This window comes from Cupressus sempervirens, chromosome 7 (genome assembly GCF_028749045.1).
Source record: "Cupressus sempervirens isolate cs-2001-9-10 chromosome 7, ASM2874904v1, whole genome shotgun sequence".
NCBI lineage: Eukaryota > Viridiplantae > Streptophyta > Pinopsida > Cupressales > Cupressaceae > Cupressus > Cupressus sempervirens.
The window spans coordinates 580,320,634-580,336,867 of record NC_143124.1 but is presented as its reverse complement, the minus strand read 5'-3'; positions in this window follow the sequence as shown (position 1 = coordinate 580,336,867).

The window sequence follows — 16,234 nt, the reverse complement described above, 5'->3', positions numbered from 1 at the left end:
CTTACACTGGATTATATGATTGTAACACAAAACATAGTCATACTATCGTAGCCCTAACCTTTCACCTTTTGCGATCTGAAGAAATATGGGCTCACCAAACTGACCATGTTAGAGACTTGGCCAATGAAATGCTTGCCATATGCCAGCTTAGTGTAACTCATCACCTTATCACATTGTGGCCCACACAACATGACCTGGCCCATGAGTCCACATGTCATAATGTCACTTCCCCGTATTTTTAGAAAATCTAACAAAATATAGAATGCGAGAAAGTGATGGCCAATGAAAATCCATCTATATGCCAATGTACATCTTCCATCTCAGCTAGAATAGGATGATCCACAAACAAGAAACAATGCCCCACCTTGGATGTGTGTTACATTGTTTCTTCCTTGCATTGCATAAAGGCCTTACATCTTTAAATGTGGGAAAGCAAGGGTCATAGATTACCTAAGATCTAATAGTGGGGCAAGTTGTGGGGTTGGGGAAATAACTTTAGGAATATACAAGTATATCAAAGGTTTATTTCATATTTCCATTGGAATTTGAATATTTAAATGTTGGGAAGTGACCATTGGGTGGGCTCTAGCATTTATATTTAATTTTTGGTAGGAGGACATTTTTGGCCAACAATTTTGGCAACTCAGGGGGGATGCAAGCCTTCTATGCATATGACCAGTGATCTAAAGAATCCACTGGGCTATAGAGTAAAAAAAAATGTGGATGCTATACATTATGAAACCTACCCCTACCTCTATCTTCAATAAAACAAGAAATCTGCAACTGAAACTAGGAATCAAAACCCTCTACAACCTTTGCATCTTCAAAACTTCAAAACTTCAAAAATTGGCCACCTCATAGAGATATCCGATGTGCACTTTGCACTTCTTGGAAAATAGGAACAAATAAAAACAAAAAACTACTCTACCATGTACAAGTATTTACATATATGTAAAGTAAAACAAACCCTTTGACTGGTTTGTTGAAGTAGCTCCCCTTCCTCACCAGTTGATTTCTCTTTCTAGGCATAAGGGTAGTTAAGTGAATCAGAAAGTACAACAAGCATATTGTTGCATGGAACTCCTTCCTCCGAATGCTGAAAATAATGAAGCTCTCTAGCACTAGGGTGGTGTCTTGTGGGGAAAAACATACTTGCTCCTCCTTGTAATCTTCTCCCTTATGCTTAGGTATAAGAATGACTAGGAGCAACTTGTTGATTTATTGCAGAGCTAGATGCCTAATGGGGCATCCTCTTGATGATGTAGGGCTTGAAGAGTCATCCTTGACCACTTGATTATGCTCTACAACCTTGGCATCTTGCTGATTTGGAAGTGGCTCCTCCTCTTCTTGTGAAGAAATAATTTCCACATCTTGCTCATGATGCTCATTATCCACCTCCTTGGGAGCTACTAGTATGGTGTGACTTCCCACTTATTACTGTAGTGGAACATGCTCTTCATATATATGAGATGATGACTCAACATCCATGGAAGAGAAGATAGCAGCCAATTCATCCAAAAGATCATCCTCATCATTGATCTCCCCCATTATAGTTTAAAAGACATGCATAGGTTAAGGGGAAACCTCATGTGGGTTAGCATATTCCCTATTAAGATAGAGCTATTATTGAGGCTCTCTTTTCCATCCTCCATATTATGGAGGACTAACTACTATAGTGAATGATCTTCTTCCTTTTCCAACAAAAAATCTTCATCCTTTGGTAAGGGCTCAAAATCCATGATTTGTTCCTCAAGAGAAGGAACAACCCTTCCTTCTTCCTCTTCAACCAAGGAAGGAAGATCTTCAGATAAGGGGACTGGACTTCCTTCTCAACATATACCTCCTTTCTCTCCTTAGTGGAATGTAACTCATCTCCTTGTGGTTCTTCTTGCTTCATTTCATTCTCCCAAAACTCCTTATTTGGACCATTAAGAATCCATACAATTGGCCCATCTTGAAATAGGGAAATAGTGATAGGTTCGAGTGGCTCATGACTAACCCAAATTTATCTTATGAGGGTGGAGGGGCTACAACAAAAGGATCATCTAATGGAGGGGGCTTCTTGAAGCTTGGAATGACATATTTGGGAGAAGGGGGGCATATGTTTCCTTGGAATGTAGAGACTGAATTGTAGATTAAGGTTCATGACTGCTTGAGATAGGGGGTTGGGGAGGGCTACTTTGTCTGAAATTGGAAAACATCCTCCTTGGAGGCTCCTGCACTTCATCCTTTTGTGCTTGGGTAAGTCTAAGCTTTACCGCCTCCAACTCCCTCATTTTTTCTTGTCTTTTATTGTTGATCCTTATGTGTCTTTGCTCCTCTTCCCATTGAAAATGGGAGAGAGCCTCCCTAGTCCTTCTAAAAGCTACTATAGTCTCACTCACCACCTCATAGGTATAGGGGTCATAAAACCATATCTCCCTAACTTTATATATTTCATCAACCCAAGACCTCACAAGGAGCATGTTGAAGGCAAGGTTCCTACCATATGAATGCTCATAAGGATTATGGACCTTTTCAAAGTTCTTCCTAGGTTGGAATAGTTAGAGGATAGACCATCTATGTGGCTACAAAGCTCCTCCATCATGGCCTTGGGAATGCTATAAGGTTTGGTGGGCAATTGAGTGGGCTGGTCATTGGTATTGTAAGAGGGATTGAAACTAAGAAGGAATGTGCAAATGAGCTTGATTTCTCCTCCCTTTGGTGATCAGGATAATCCTACTAGTCATAACTAGGCTATAACTAACATAGGGAATGGAAGGGCTAAGGGATAATATTCTCATGATATGGGGGGAATAGTAACTATTTCTATGAAATGGATTCATGATTAGAGCTTCACAGAAAACTACAATTTCATAGAAAAACTAAAAATCACAAAGATCAAGGATGATCTTTACATACCAGCACCATGTCCATATGAAACCAATAGACATGCACTAGAGTCACCATGGCGTTTGATTGAATGCCTCCAAAGGTTGATGGTACTGAGAAAAACACCCAATTTCTCAATTGGTCAAGCTTAACTAGCTAGCCAACAAACTTATGTATTTGAAATGATTAGTCCCACCATGCTTGCCAAAAATTGTTGTCACAAAAGTTTGTACCTTTGTCCAAAGTTTTTATCTAAGCACAACCTTGTGAAACATGGAAACAACCTCCAAGCTATGGCACTTGAATTGTGAGGTTGAGTCTTTGGATAAGGTCAACTTCCTTTACTATCAAGGTGCACCTAACTACACTTGGAGAGGAAAAGGGAGAAGGAATGCATGAAAGAAAATCTACCTACTCTAACCTAAGGGGTGATACATCAAAATAGAGTGTTTGACCTTATCTCTGCCAATAAATGCAAAGTTAACTAGCTATAACCTCAAAGAATACATATTTAGACTTTGCTTAATTCAACAACTAAATGTAGATCAAACAAAAAAAGAATGCTATAGGAAGAGACTTCACTTAATATCATTCAAATACCAAAAGTAGATACAATCATGCAAATGTAGAATATAGAGAAGAACATTAACTAGAAGTAAAAAAATCTTGCACAGTGTGTTAATGGATAAAAGAGACTTAGTAGAGGATTATAATGGCTCAGAGGCATGATAAATTATAGTAGTATGCATAGAAGAAATACTAGAGAATTAGAGATAGATCAACCCTTACAAGGATTACAAAATTTGCCTTTATAGCTTAGGCATAACTGAGGTATTTCTAATTGAAGTTACTCCACAACCATTGCCATTAAGTGCTTAGAGAACAATCAAAATGATCCAAACAATAGATTTGATTTGGTACACTTGCAGAGGCATGAAAATCACAATCAATGCATGGTTGGGTAGATGAATAACTGAATGATAAGTGCATGCTCCTTTTACATTTACTAGGCATGGGGATGCTGAAAGAAACTTGTAGATGATCAAAAATCTGATCCACCATTAAAGGTTTGTTTTCCTTTTTTTCTATTAGCATGCCAAGTCAGATGTATTAGTGGGTCAATAATGTTCAATGTTCATCCTATACCTTTCCTACAATTCTATTGGTTGAAGACCCTTTCTTTTCCAACTTGGTCTAGTGAAACATCTTTATTGTGGTCAACTCAATATTCTATGATTATATGATCATCAACCTATCTTATGGTCAGAGGCACACTCAACAATATCTACAATCTTATGATCATTAGTTTTTCATAACATCAGTTCTTCCTTGAGTTTTTTTTTATGATCTTATGATCTTCATGATGCTACGAAAATTCGTTTATCTTTGCGTCTTCAAAAGACCTCTATGGCTACACCTATGATCTTACAAAAACCACATATCATAAGATCGTGACCCTTCTTACCATCTCCTATGACCATAAACTGTTATGATGTTATGATAGTTGAATATTGTAACATCAGCAACTTTGTTAATTAACTTCATGATCTTACGCTAGATCATAAGTTCATAGCATAGAACATAGTCATACTATCATAGCCCTGACCTTTCACCTTTTGTGATCTAAAGAAATGGGGGCCCACCAAATTGACCATGTCAAAGACTTAGCCAATGAAATGCCTATCATATGCCAGCTCAATCTAACTCATCACCTTGTTACATTTTGGCCCACACAAAAGGACTCGACCCATGAGTCCACATGTCATAATGTCGCTTCCCTGCATTATCAAAAAATATGACAAAATATAGAATACAGGAAAGCAATGGCCAATAAAAATCTCTCTATATTCCAATGTACATCTACCATCTTAGCTAGAATAGGACAAACCACAAACAAGAAAGAAGGCCCACCTTGGGCATGTATTACATTTTTGCTTCCCTGCATTGCATAAAGGACTCGCATCTTCAAAATGTGGGAGAGTGAGAGTCATAGATTAACTAATATCTGACGGTGGGGAAGTGTGGGTCTAGGAAAACAACTTTAGGAATCTACAAGTATATAAAATTTTGATTAAAGGTTTATTTCCTATTTCCATTGGCATTTTAATATTTAAATGTTGGGAAGTGACAGTTGAATGGGCTCAAGCATTTAAATTCAATTTTTTGGTGAGAGGACGTTTTGGCCAAGAAAGCCTCCAAATTTTCTTATTCTTGAAGAAATTAACATCTCTCTTTGTAAAACCAATCATTTCTGTTATAAAATCCACATTGATAGAAATAGTGACCTTGTAACATATCTCCAAGTAACATGTTACATTACCTTTACTTAACTTCTCCCAAAATGACATTTTCTCCTTCTAGAACTTGCAGTTATTTGGTTCTTACTTCTTTAGCTTACCTCCCATACTTGAATTCTTCCACCAAGTCTTTAGATAAATACAATTAAGACTAAGAAATATAACTAAAGAACAAGCCCAAACAACAAGAAGAAGAATGTATAGATTATGCCAAAGGACTAGAGCCTTCAAAAAGACCTCGAATTTGTGGGAAATAAAAGTAGTAATAATGACATAATACACCATCCAAATTAGTAATTTCATCATATAATTACTAATATACATAGTGATTTTAAAGAAATCATTACAAAATCCTCTTGATGGTAGCATTAGTCATGTCATAATTAATAATTTCATTTAGGTTGGGTGTGGGCACATGTCATTCATCCACATGTTCATGTTGTCAAAGATAATAGCTTTGTTGGAAAGCCAATCCACCACTTTATTGGTTTCCCTAAAAGATTGGGTAATAAAAACATTTTAACAACATTTTGGAATATTCTTGATTTAAAAAATAATGGACTTGATATTCCAAGAAGCTTTACTTTTATTATTCAAAATGTTAACTATAATGAGTGAGTTCCCTTCCAGCCATAATTTGGTTCAGCCAACTTTAGGAGCTAACTTCATCGTATAGGCTTCAACTAGATAACTGGATATAAAACCTAAGGGCACCACCACAACACCAATTATCATACCATTACTATCTCAGAGAGCACCACCACAACCAACTCTACCAGGGTCTCCCTTAGCGACCCCATCAAAGTTGGCTTTAATCCAACCATCAGGTGGAGAGGTCCAAAAAATACCATCTCTATTAGAAGAGTGTTTATGACATTGGATGGAACTAGTCTAGTTATTAATATTGAAGTTGCTAGTAGATCCAACTCAAATAAGTTATCTTTAATGGAATTTAATATTTTCCTCTTGACCACCCAAGGTGGGATCTCAATATATCTAAAAAACCTATTATTTCTCTCAATCTAAAGAGCTCAACAAATATGGGGAAGCGAGAAATTCCACATCACTTTATCTTTGAGACTCTTAGCAGGGAATTTATAAATAGAAAATAGCCTATAATATTTTTAGCCTCTACCTAGGATAAAGACCAATAATAAAGCACCAATTTCCATGCATCCTAACTATAATGAAAATGAAGAAACAAATGGTCCATAGATTCATTGTCCATTTTACAAAGGAAATATATGCTAATTAGATGGAAACCCATTTTGTTAAAATTATCAATCATGAGGACCTTATTCTTCATAGTTATCCAAAAGAAAATTTCAATTTTTGGGACCAAACCTCTAGTTCAATATTTTTCCCAAGGAGGGGAAGTAGTATCAACTTTAGCCTAAAAGACTGAAGAAAACTTCAACATTCCACCTGGATGAAGAGCCCAATTAAGAGTCACTGAAATTGTCTTAAATAAAAACTTAATCAAGGGATCTTTTCATCATTTGCAATCCTTCATCCATCTCAGTTATGTTCACCCAACTTCCATTCCTCTAGTAGTATCTGACAAAAAAACCATAATAATTATTATATTGATCAATAATCCCTTGATTATAATAGAAAGCTTCCAGTAGAACATTCATCAACTAGCAATCCTCCTAGAACTTCACAAGTCTTCCATCTTCTACTCTCCATCTGCTTCCTAGAGAAATAATGTCCTTCACATCTTGAACCACATTCCAGATTGAGGAGACATTGGCAATATAAGGAAGGGACAAAAAAACTTCAATGGAAGGAGAGTTATATAGATACTTGTATTTCTAGATTGTACTTCTTTTCTTACTGTCATCAAACACTCTCCAATTTTGCTTAGCCAAGAGGGATTTATTAACAACCTAATTGACCTAATACCTAAGTCACATTTTCACTTTGGCTTACACACAAGATCCCCAACCACCAAAGGAAGCATCTTCTTCTATTTCATACTTGTCCATAATTTTTTTTTCTAAATTCTTTCAAAGGCATCAATAATTTTGGCTAAAATTTTGAAAAGGTTAGGAGTATAGATTAATAATCTCTAAGGGCAATTCTTGAGAAAGGTCACCTTACAAGCTTGCCTAAGAAGATTTCATTTCCATCCAGATAACTTAAATTTTTTTGTTTGTTGTTTCCTTTTTATGGACAAGGTTTACATATAAGGACAACTTCAATGCATTCATCTACTATTATCTTTTCACATGAAAAAAAGTCACATAATTTGATTCATAGATCAAACATGTAGAAATTTAGTATGATAATTACACTCAATTTTTTCATTCACCAAAAAAACATTAAAGAAAAACATAAATTTGAATATTTATAATGAGTCAAGCATAGTTCACCTAAAAATATTATGAAAATCTTTAGTGATCCAATATTTAAACATTACCAAGTAATAGTTTTAAGAACCATTGCTAGAAGCTAGTCCTTTTAAAATTGAAAATGTAAAATAATGTATTTTGAAATAAAAATCATGAAACTCTTTAAGAGTTTGCAACTCCTACATCCTCTGAGATTTGGACATTTGTCACACTATCCATTGCAATTTCCTTTGTTTCTTTAGCTTCCCTAACTCTCCAATGACCCTCCAAGTACATGTTGACATAGAACTTGATTATCTCATAGTCATAGATGATAACAACTTACAATTTGGTCCTCTCCTTGGCTAATTCTTTCTTTACATCTCTAAATTCTTTAGGCATAATTGTTTCTATGGATTTGAGAGTCTTGAGGATGGAATGTAAGTGTTGAGCTTATCCAACATTTCTATGTTTCCTTCTTGTAAATTTTCAATATTATAAGACTACAACTCATTGTATTATTTCTTTACCTCTTCCATCTCAATAACCTTTTCTTCAAACTCATTAGTTAATTCCACATCTAAAGAATTAAAATAAATTTTAATGTCAACTAGATGATGGGCATACTTATCAAGGGTCTGGCTAAGGCAATTGATAAAATCACTTTACAAGAAAAGCTTCCACTAAAAAGAATACAACCATGAGGAATTTATTTCAGTGGGGTTGTCTTCTATTTACTAGAACTAAAAGTCTTGTCTCTAATATGATTTTAAGATTCCCAGCTAGAACATATTAGCTACTTTGGTCTTCCCTTATTTTTTTCAATTCTAGGATTAGATCTTGCTTCTTACTCATAATGCATATGAGTTTTCAAGAGAATTTAGGCATGTTATGCCCTATTCCTACATCTATTCTACCCACTATGATAAGGATTACATTTTTCTAATTCCATCCTTGAATTGATCAAGGAGTGTTGTGTCATGGATCAGTTGAGAAGGGGTTGAGGTTTCTCCTCTGAGAGAGTTTATAATAGAAGTTACCAAATATTTATTAGGTTGAGCTTGTTGTTGGAACTACAATTGGAATAATTGTTATGTTGTCATTGATGTCAAATGTTATTGGTAAGACAATTACTATCTGAGATATCAAGTTGATTGAAGGAGAGGATTTGAGAAGAAGATATAATAAAATGACCTAAAGGAAAGGTTGATTTACAACAAACTACAATGGGCACTTGATCAATTAGACCTTGACAAGCTAATATGATTGTTTAATCATAACCCAAGTGGAGAAGATAATTTTATTGAATCCTAGAAAAAATGATCAATAGAAGACCAAATGCATAAGCTTGACCAAGAAAAATAGTAGAAGATTAAGGAACTAGAAGTATATGCCAAGTGATGCTAGTGCTAACTGAGTGATATTATAAGCCTTGTTGATATGAGATTGTTTTAAAGTGAAGAATCTCTAATGGAACAATTGTTATTTTTTCATATGTAAGGTGACAAAGGGAGAACCCGAGTTGATTATATCTGCATACAAAGATGAAAAGTCTTTGACATTGTTGTCAAAGAGGGAGATAATCAGAAAGAGAGAGAAAACTTGAGGGAGATACTCCAAAGAGGAAGATAGAGAAAGATAAAATAACCTATAGAGGGAGATATAGGAGAGATAAATTGAAGGAGATTGAGAAATCTTACATTACCCTATATAAAGGAAGGACATATATTGATAGAGGGAGAAATCTCAAAGATATTATTTTCTTTTTGGTATTGTTGTTGGTATTGGTTTTCTATCAATGCCAAAAAGGGAGATTGTTGATATGCGATTGTTTTAAAGTGAAGAACCTATAATGGAACAATAATTATTTTGTCAATGATGTCAAACCTGCTACCTACTAGTGAGACAATTGATTTTTGGTCTAAAATCTATCATTTAGTTGATTTATGAAGAGGATTTGAAAAGAGGAGATAACAAGAGAACCTAGAGAAAGGTTGAGTTATTTTTTATATAAAAGAAGCACTAAGACCAAGTAAGAAATTGATACTATAGTGTATTGTTTAACTATTTAAATTTTGAAATGAAAGACTACACAAGTTAAGAATGGAAGAAGATCATGTAAGAAAAGTGTTTGTCAAGTCTTGCCGAGAAGTTAGTGCAAGCCGAGTAGAAATTAGTTGAAGCCAAGTGAAAATCAAGAGGTGCTGAGCAAAGAAGAAAAATAGTGCAAGCCAAGTGAATGTTAGTATATGCTAAGTAAAGTTTAGTTGGTTTTGAGCATCAATAAACTTTAGTGTTTACTAAGTGGACTAGTTTTGGCTGAGTGACCAAACAATATAGATGCCAAGTGACAAAAAACAATGTTAAATCAAAGATTTGATGAATCCGAGCTAACTAATTTGATTTATAGAATTATGTGAGGTGTGTGAAAGATAACTACGATGACCTAGTGGCATAGAATTCAAGGTAAACCATTTTAAGGTGAATACAAGAAAGATTGAAGAGGAAGTTTCTAGAGGAACCAAAATGCAAAAGTGGGTAGATTCATTGAATCCTACCTAATCCTACCTAACTGTAAAATGGATGATTGTGGTTAAGTAGAAAAAGATCTAAATTCTCTATTTATAGAGATAGTTAGTCATAAGCAAAGGTTGTCATGTGTGAGAACCTAATGAAGACAATGAGTCTAGGGTATTGCTTCATCTAGTAACCAAAAATAGGTGACTGTAGTTGGCATACAAAGAAAGAAGGCTGAAGAGACTGAATGTTTGAAGGGTGAAAAGATATTAGAGCTCAAGACTATGAATGCCAATAAGAATGGAGGATTAAAATAGAGGTCTGTAATCAGTAATTGAGTTATAATTTTTTATCAGATCAAGTCCTACTACTACTTTCTAATAATTATACCAGTGGGGATAAAATTCTTTGGATTAAGGTTGACCTAACAATCATTAAAGTTCTCTAACAAGGCTCACTCCTAAGAAGGGTGATTGAAATCCTTTAACCAGGTCACATTTAACAGTGTGTATTGTAACCTTTAATAGGTTTGGCCTTTCATAGGGCATCACTTTAGAAGAGTGAGAATTAGTAGCATGTTATTGGTGGTTTTTCCCAAATTGGGTTTTGTTGGTGCACTTTCAGTCCCCTAGTTTTGAACTTCAATTTGTTGTCAAGTCCAATTAGGTTAATGGTCATGTCTAGGTGATGACTAGGAAGGATTTCTATCTCATCTCTCCCCATTAAAAGGTCAACCAAGTGGGAAGTCAATGCTTATTTGTCTGCTAGGTGTGAGGGTGGTAAGTGTCAAGCATATCCCACAAATGAGAAGAAAGTTGTCTATTTGATAAAATCTAATGCATATTCAATAAAGACTCATCCTAAAAGATAGGTTCAGTTGGACAAAGATCACAGGGACATAAATGGAAGTGGAAAGAAGAAGAGAATGGTCAAAGGAAGTAAGTTCATCTTTGAGTCTAAAGGAACAAAACTAAGCTCACTGAAATCAACAATGAGGTTGTGGAAATAGGTTGAAGTGAGTAAAATCTGATCAAATGTAGAGAAGGGAATAGAAAATTTTAGAAATGCTCAATCTTCTTAGCAATGACAAATATGTTGGTCAAAGTAGGCAAGAATGAAGATGGAAATCAAATCAATGACACATAATGTATCATAATCTCCATGTCACTAGTTGAAAGGTGAATTGCCCTTAGAGATGGATTCCTAACTATCGAGTGAGGATAAGATCAAAGGTCACGAATAAGGTTAACTTGAAGTTAGATATGATATCACTATAGTGTATAGCTATTGGATTAATCATTGTGTGAAGAAGGCCCATTTTCAATATGGCAATGAGCAATAAAGGAAGGTATATTGTTGTTACTTATGGTGATCATCAATAGCTGAGAAGTTGTGGAGTTAGCTATGGTGATGATCGATGAGGCTATTAATAATAGTTATGGCGATGGGTAAAGAAGCCATATATGAATTTTTTCACTATATGCTATGGAGAAATGAATTATCAAAGATCAACGAAATGACATTTTGTTACAATGATGATTGATGAGGAATGTACGATCGATGAAGTTATCACCATATGTCATAGCGATCAAGATTATTGCTAAGCACAAGGGACAAAACTTGGTTACAATGATGAGTAATGAGAAATGTCCATTGCCAAAACCAATAGCAATCATCACCAAGTGTAGGAGATAATACTTTGTTATAACAATGAGCAATGAGAGATGTTCATCACCGCAAATTCAATGCTCATCGACAAGTCAAATAAGAAAAACTTAGTTATACCGATGGATGATGAAGTTATTGGCATAGGTCATAGAGATGTGAAGATTGATCTCGTGGTACCCAAAAAAGAGTTTATCACTATATGCTATAGTAATGATCCCATTAGTGGTTGGATTAAGTAGTTAGACATTGTGGTGATGATCAATGAAAATGAGACATCGTTATGTGTTATAGTGTAAGAAAGACACTATTTTCTTTCTGGGAGATTTTCCTACAAGTACAAATCTATCCGTCGAGTTTCACAAAATAGTGCCAGCAAGAAAGTGGATCGATGAGAAGATGGACATTGTAAGAGTTTGACTTGATCAATAGTTCTCATTTCATTATAGAATTTAATTATACCTATTTATTTCACTTAAGGAAAAAGTGAAGGCCATTTCCAGGATTTAATCATGTCCATTGAATTCAACATCGATGATCTAGATTCAAACTCATGCTAACCATTGGAATATGAAATGAAGGAATTGGCACGAACAAAGGAATACAAAGGAAATGGAGATTTTCATAGGGTTTCTAAAGCCACATGAAGATAAATGGTTGCTAGGTGTTCTCAAGGGTGCCATGAGATCATAACCAAATGCTGAAGACATCACCAAGAAGGTTAACACTATGAGTATACTACATTTTGAGGGTTTTCTTCTTATTTCTTAAAGTAAATGATTGTAATGGCTAACTGATGATCTAATAAGAAATTTATATACTTTGATGATGTAATAATTGGATTGTGACTAGTCAAGAACCCTAAAGGGAGGCCTATATATGTAATTTTCCAAGTTAATGGAAATGATCAACAATTTTATGCAACTTCTCCCCCTATATTTCCATATACTAAGTGAGAATCAAAATTTTGTATGAAATGGAGGATTTGATTGATATCTACAACTAGGTATTATGTGCTCTTAATTCCATTTGAGATCAACATTTCTAATGTTCTATTTATTGTCTCCTCTAGCTGAGCTAACCATGCATAGTAAACTAGTCTCTATGGGATTGTAGGGAAGATGTATTTGAAATTGGTGAGATCTTACTAGATTTCATTTTAGTGGAGGCTATTAGTGAAGGTGGATTCCATTTCATTTTTAATGTGCATCTCTTCTCTTTCCCTAGATTGCATTTCATTAAACCTAATCTGTATTTAGAACTAGGAGTAGATGTTAGAGAGCTTCAAGGTGATTTGTGATAACTATTCCATAGGCTTTCATAGGTTACACAAATCTTATCCTACATAGGTTGTTTTCATTTGAAATGAATCTAGTTTATTCTCTTATGCTCCCAAGTTAAGAGCATACCCCCATCCTAATGATCTATTAAAGCCACAATTCATTGCATATCTTGCATATAAGGGAGATGTACTTTATAATTAAGAAGATAGTGATATAATACATACACTGACCCATTTTTTGGTAACATATTTTTGTTTTCTCACATTTTGGGTGTCTAGAGTCAAGGCAAAGCCAAGTTAGCAAGAGGGAAAAACTGTTAACCAATAGTTTTTGGTGACTCTACTAGGGATTGGAATCAAAGACTAGTGCTTGGTTTGTTACTCTAAAAAATCTAAAGGCATCTTCCCTAGGATGAAGACTAGAGACTCTGTATGAAGGACCTATTCCCTTTGATCTAAGAAGGTCCAGTGTAACTCAATGGCCCTAAAAAATTCAAAGATTGGGAGAAGGCCAAGGCCTAAGCCCACTCTCCAAGATATAAATGAGATTACTAACAAGCTACTGCAAGAGAATGTTCTTCTATGTAAAGAAAACATCTTCCATGCCATCCTAAAAAATATCACCATTGAAGATGATCATGTTTCTTCATCTATGGAAAAATGTGTGTGCTCCAGATTCTACAAGCTAAAAGACATGTAAAGAGAAGAGCTGAGGTTGAAGCAAGCAAGGCTGAAGCTTATTGCTACTCTTGAAGAACTTTATGCCACAAATGACAAGGTGATTCATGAGATTTTTGACTAGTATAGAGAGAGAATATCCTATGCAACTGAGAAAACATTATTAGCATAGAAGACAATCATATGTCAAAGATGTTTTGGAAATCTGTTCCCATTTCCAAAGACTCAAGGACCTACAAGAAAGTGAAAGAAGGAAGTTGAAACAAGTGTAGAAATTTGAACATAAAGAACCTTTGGTGAGGTCACCTAAATCTATTCCTTATGGTTTTCAAATGTTTAAAGAGCAGGTGAACATTCTTGATATTTTAGAAAGAAACAATAAGTCTTCATTAGATACATTTGTTGAAGCAAATCTCAAATTAAAGGTGGATGATCATCATCTTGTTATGAAGCATCTATTCAATGATGAGGAACCAAGAGGAGATACTTCAGCATTATCCTAGGAGATATGCAAGGAGAAATCTATCAAGAAACTTTTCTAGTATGAAGAGGAGCTTTAGGAAGATAAGGTAATGTCTTCATTGGTAGGGAATCCTCTCCTAAGTAGGATTTGATTGAAGAAATAAGTCTTGTTCTTAACTTTCAACCCTTGATCTCTTCTACATCAATTGTGGATATAAGTTATCTTGATGACCCAAGTACAAATCCTAATAAAGTTGAAGAGGGGCCATTAATGGTTGAGTTTTCTTCCCCTTCTCCTATGTTTATTCCTATTGTTTTCATTTATTAAGATACTAAGGATGCATTGGAGGATAGAGAGAATGGGTATTACTGCATAGCTAAGGGAGATTTGAATCTTGAATGCACTGAAGTGGATACCCATCCAATAACAAAACTTGTGCAAGAGAAGCCTTTCTCTACCCTGGTTGATGAAGCCTAGCTATGTGAGAGTGTAATTGAAGGCCCCAATACTAATCACCTTACTCCTAATAATGAGGTGTGTGATCGTCTTCCAAAATGAGACTATAAGAGGACATGAGGAGGATGAAGTAGTCTAAGATCAGGAATAGTTGTTTGGACCTGAATGGATATATAGGTAGCTAGTGTATATAATCAAAGAATCATATGGAGTTGTCATGTTGTTTTTGCTACTACAAGTAGGAATCCTACTTAGAGAGAAAAATCAATTGTGGAGGAAGGGATCCTACTTTAGTCAATCAGTAAGTGGATTCACTTGAGTATCTTTTGTTGCTGGTTTCATAAGGTGAGATTCATCTCACCTCTATAAATATGTTAGGTTAGGTGTGTGCTTATTTTAGTTGTTCTTCCTTCCTTTCCTACTTTGTGTGTTCTTTCCTCGTGTTTGAATTCCCTACTTCCCCAGCACCCAAATGCATAGCATCTCCCTATGCTACTTTACACCCTACAACCCAATGGACTAGGCACTAATCTCTACTATTTGGTGTTTTCTATAATAAAGGAAGTGAGGTGGTCTATTGATGTGTTTCTTTGCCAAGCTCTTTGGAAAAACCAAGGAATAACTAGGTCTCTTCTTAGGTATTTGAATTCCTAAGTCCCCAAGTTAGAGCCAGTTGTTGGTGCACTTTTAGTCTCCCAGTTTTGAACTTTGATTTGTTATCAAGTCTAATCAGGTTGATGATCATGTCTAGGTGAAGACTAGGAAGGATTTCTATCTCATCTCTCCCCATTCAAAGCTCAACCAAGTGAGAAGTCAATACTTATTTGTTTCTTAGGTGTGTCTATGAGGGTGGGTAAGTGTTAAGTATATCTCACAAATGAGAAGAAATTTTTTTATTTGATGAAATCCAATGTATGTTCAATAAAGACTCATCCTAAAAGATAGGTTCAATTGGAGAAATATCACATGAACATAAATGGATGTGGCAACAAGAAGAGAATGGTCAAAGGAAATAAGTTCTTTAATGAGGTTGGAAGGAATGAAATCAAGCTTAGTGGAATCAAACACGAGGTTGTGGAAATAGGTTGAAGTGAGTACAATTAGATCAAATACAAAGGAGATAGCAAAAGCTTTTAGAAATGCTCAATTTTCTTAGCAATGGTGAATACCTTGGTCAAAGGAGGAAAGAGAAAGATGGAAATCAAATCAATGATGCAAAATGTATCACAATCTCCATGTCACTATTTGAAAGGTCAATTACACTTAGAAATGGATTCCTAATCATCAAATGAGGATCAGATCAAAGGTCATGAATAAAGTCAGCTTGCAGTCAAGTATGATATCACTATAGCATATAAATATTGGGTTAATCGTTGTGCAGAGAAGGCCCATTTTTTATATGCAAATGAGTGATAAAGGAAGGTATATCACTATAACTTATGGAAATCATCGACAACTGGGAAGTCATTGATTTAGCTATAGTGATGACCAATGAGGCTATTGATAATAGTTATGATGATGGGTAAAGGAAGCTAGATATGAAGTTTTTCACTATATGCTATGCAAAATGAATCATTAGAGATTAGTGGAATGATATTTTGTTACAAAAAGGAGTGATGAGGAATGGATGATTGATGAAGTTATCACCATACGTCATAGGAATCAAGCTTAT